Source organism: Solanum stenotomum, unplaced genomic scaffold, assembly GCF_019186545.1.
Source record: "Solanum stenotomum isolate F172 unplaced genomic scaffold, ASM1918654v1 scaffold16320, whole genome shotgun sequence".
NCBI lineage: Eukaryota > Viridiplantae > Streptophyta > Magnoliopsida > Solanales > Solanaceae > Solanum > Solanum stenotomum.
The window spans coordinates 1,626,622-1,631,138 of record NW_026023996.1 but is presented as its reverse complement, the minus strand read 5'-3'; the positions used below and the strand labels follow the sequence as shown (position 1 = coordinate 1,631,138).

General features: G+C 33.0%; 1 pseudogene; it reads left to right on the top strand.

Moving 5' to 3' along the window:
• Positions 1–2,333: 2,333 nt before the first annotated feature.
• Positions 2,334–4,512, top strand: LOC125850380 (protochlorophyllide reductase, chloroplastic-like; annotated as a pseudogene).
• Positions 4,513–4,517: the final 5 nt, after the last annotated feature.

Sequence of the window (4,517 nt, the reverse complement as noted above, 5' to 3'; positions counted from 1 at the left end):
TTTTCGTGTGCTTGTACGAGGTGATTTTCTTGAAGTATGTATGAATGAAAAATTGAAAAAACATCAACATGAGGAGGGAAGAAAAGGGTGTTGAAGCAATATGACAGAAATATGATGACGAGTGAGCTTAGGTTATATTTGGTAAAGATGACAAGAAAATATGGATGTTGACATTTTATTGAAGCCTTCTTCATCAACTACTTCCTCTACTTATTTGTTAACTTAGCGTGAAGTTTAAGAAAGTAAAAAAAAAAACGAATCTTATAATATTAAAATAAAAATACGTATAATGTAACTGTTTTTTAATCGTGTCCTTTAAACATATCATATGAGATGTCAAAATTAAAGAGTCGTAAATTAATAACGACATGAAAGTAAGATAAATAAGTTGAAAGAGAATATATTCTTTTCACATATGTACACCAAAAAGACAGAAAAAAAGTAATTTGTGATTGCATGTTTTCATTAACATAGAAAGGCATGACTCTTGCAATTTAGTAGAAGCCAACCCAATATTGCTTGTAGGTTAAGAGATAGATTTGTTTTACCTCACTACTTGCTTTTGTGATTAGCAATGAATTATTATTTTTTATTTCAAAGGTCAAATACATTACACTAGAAGTTTTATTTCAAAATGAAAATAATAAAGGATATTTACTGCCTAAACACTTCGCCTTACGATTTTACAAAATATATACAAAAAAAAAAAAAAAAAACAGGGAAAAAGGATAAATATACCCCGAGTTATTATAAATGGTATGTAGATACACTCCGTCATACTTTTGAGACATTGGTGTCCCTGCTGTCCAAAAACTAAAGCATATATGCCCTTCACTGTAACGGAAGACTAAATAGGGACACGTGGCGCAATCTTATTCGTCGATCCGATATTTAATAAATGTCGAGCTATTGGATAAGATTATGCACGTGTATGTTCGTTAGTATAAAAGATATATATGCTCTAGTTTTTGGACTGCAGGGACACCAATGTCCCAAAAATATGACGGAGGGTATCTCCATACCATTTACGATAGTTCGGGGTATATTTGTCCTTTTTCCCTATTTTATACTAAGTATATATATAAATTAGTAAGAAGTCAAAAGTCAAAAGCACTAAAATGGTGAAGTCAGACAAGAACAAGCGTGCTTTTTATAGATTTGTTGCTTCTTGATTGGGTTTCTCCACCAAGAAGAGTGTTTGGTAGGGAGGAAACATGTTTTCTATTAAAAAAATTCATGGTTAGTTGATTAAAAATTTAAAAATTATATTTTTTTATAATTAAGAAATCAAATCTCTTAAATAAAAAAAAAAAAAAAGTGTTACAAGTGACATTATAAGCTCATTATATCTTTTGTATGATCGCACCTCTAATTCCCTCCACGCTCCACCCCTACTCCTGATCCCATCCCACATATCTATAGTGCTTTTCAAGATTATATATATGTAATTAACAATAGATAAATTTTGTAGCTAAACAAATGTATCGAAGCGTGCAGAATAGTAATGAAGTTTTTCTTTCCAAATGACGCTAGAGTTTTAACCCTTCAAGTGAGTACTATGTCAATTGTCAATTCATTATAAATTATTATATAAATTAATGTGAATTTACATATTGACAAAATCCATTCAAATAACGTCTACATTACTACAAGCAACACCATTGGTCAGGAATTAATCACGCTTTCTATTTTAATTTATTTGCCTTATATTATTTATTTACTTTTTCAGAAAGAATATCTAATTTCTTGAAAGTGAATCATTCTGTAGGGGGGTGTTCATAGAACAGAATGTCTCACCCAAGGAGTAAAAGATTTGGATGAAGTCTCACTTTTTTAGAATGATTTGATCCATCAAATCTTGTCATAAATCCTATGGTAGCGATTCTTTCAAGTAAAATAACGGTACTCTTTCCCATATTTGATGACGTGAAGTAGGTTACAACTGCTATTAGAGTTTGTCTGAGTGCATCGACTCTCTAAAAAAAGGATTTCCGATCCTTTTTATTGTAGCCTTTTTTATAGAGACAAAGTAGGATGCCTACTACTACTTCATGTGGATAATAAGAAGAAAAGTATAATCCGGGAACCTTCTGCTAGCCCAAGATCGTTAACTAGGACCAGAGGATTCAATTAAAGAAGAGGAAGCTAGAAAGGAGAACTTGTTTATGGTGAAGACTCTTGAATTGTCTTTAGTTTTGGTTGGTTACAAATGTACAATACCATCCCCTGAAATATTTATCTTATCCAAATCACACTTATTTTGTTTTATCTAAATATCACTGTAACACCCCATAATATCTCAACTCTATATATAAGTACCCCAAGGCCTTATTATTCTCACACTATCAGTCCAAAAATCATATTTTAAAATCTTCACCTTACAGTTTTTTAGAACAAAACTCAATTCCTAATATATTCATGGCTCTTCAGGCTGCTGCATTGCTTCCTTCTACTTTCTCTATTCCCAAGGAGGTTTGTTTTCCTTACTATGATTTCCGATTCAATTTATGTGATACTTTTCATTTTATGAAATTTGAAATATTTTGTTCGTCTCAATTTATGTTGGTGTAACTATAAATCATTTCAGTAAAAGTGAAATGAATATTTTTCAGTTAAATTGCTATTAAATATAAAAATATGTCATTCTTTTTTATACGGGCTAAAAATGAAAGTTTGTCGTGTAAATTGACTCTTGATCAATAATATTAAGTTGCTCTAATCCAATTTAGCTTCAAATATGAGTTAAATTGATTCTCGAAAAGCAAAAAAATATTCTTTTTACTCATTTCTGTTATGTTGCAGGGGAAAATTAGTGCAACTTTGAAGGATACTAGTCTCTTTGGAATTTCTCTCTCTGACCATGTTAAATCTGATTTTGGCTCTTCCTTCAAAATCAATGTATAATTTTATCTTTCATGTGGTTTAATTCAATGCAACGCAAAAAAAAAATTGTCATTAAACTTTACCTACTATATAACACTAAAGTCTCAAAACACTTTTTTTGTCACATTATAAAGTAACTGAATTTTACAAGTTATACTAGTACAGTGACCATACGTGAAATTAACTTGTTGAAATTTCGTTACAGAGCGGAGGAAAATCATCCCTCGGAGCTATTAGAGCCGAGACAATGTCACAACAAATATTTTTTTTTGTTACATTATAAAGTAACTGAACTTTACAAGCTATACTAGTACATTCAGTAACCATACATGAAATCAACCTGTTAGAATTTCATTACAGAGTGGAGGAAAGTCATCCCTCGAAGCTATTAGAGCTGAGACGATGTCACAACACACATTTCTTTTGTCACATTATAAACTAACTGAACTTTACAAACTACACTAGTACATTCAGTGACCATACATGAAATTAACCTGTTGGAATTTCATTACAGAGTGCAAGAAAGTCATCCCTCAAACCTATTAGAGCCGAGACGATGTCACAACACTTTTTTTTTTGTCACATTATGAAGTAACTGAACTTTACAAACTATACTAGTACATTCAGTGACCATACGTGAAATTAACCTGTTGTAATTTCGTTACAGAGCGGAAAAAAGTCATCCCTCGGAGCTATTAGAGCTGAAACAATGGTTGCATCTCCCGGTGTAAAGAATACCCCTGTGACAGGAAAGAAAACCTTAAGAAAAGGTTGTGTAGTAATCACTGGAGCTTCTTCAGGACTAGAACTAGCAACAGCAAAATCTCTGGCTGAGATAGGGAAATGGCATGTAGGGACTTTCTTAAAGCTGAAAGAGCAGCAAAATCAGCAGGGATGCCTAAGGAGAATTACACTATAATGCATTTAGACCTTGCATCGCTTGACAGCGTCAGACAATTTGTCGATAACTTTAGGAGATCAGGCAATCCTCTTGATGTATTGGTTTGTAATGCAGCTGTTTATCAGCCTACCGCGAAAGAGCCTTCGTTCACAGCTGAAGGATTTGAGCGTAGTGTTGGGACTAACCATCTTGGTCATTTCCTTCTTTCAAGATTGTTGATTGATGAGTTGAAGCAGTCTGATTACCCTTCAAAGAGACTCATCATTGTTGGTTCGATTACAGGTAACAGTCAAACCTCTTGATAACAACATCGTTTGTTTGGATAGTTTTTGGTTGTTTTAGCAAAATAGTGTTTATAGTGAAGATATAATATAACATAACATGAGAAATCAGTCCCAAGAAAAACTTGGGCGTTCCACTGACATATTGTTATTGAGAGGTCTGACTGTAATTAGAGCAACCAATCGTGTAGCCAACTATGGGTTCAATAGTTTGGTAGAACCTAGAGTTTTGTTGTTGAATTCTATATATACGTGCAAAAAACAAGTGTAGACTATGTGTAAATTCTCAAAATTTACTACTCGTGAAGTCAATTGGATTACCGTAGTTATTGAAATCACTTGTCAGGAAACACTAACACATTGGCTGGAAATGTACCTCCAAAAGCCAACCTTGGGGACTTGAGGGGTTTGGCAATGGGGCTCGATGGACTTAACAGCTCGGCCATGATTGA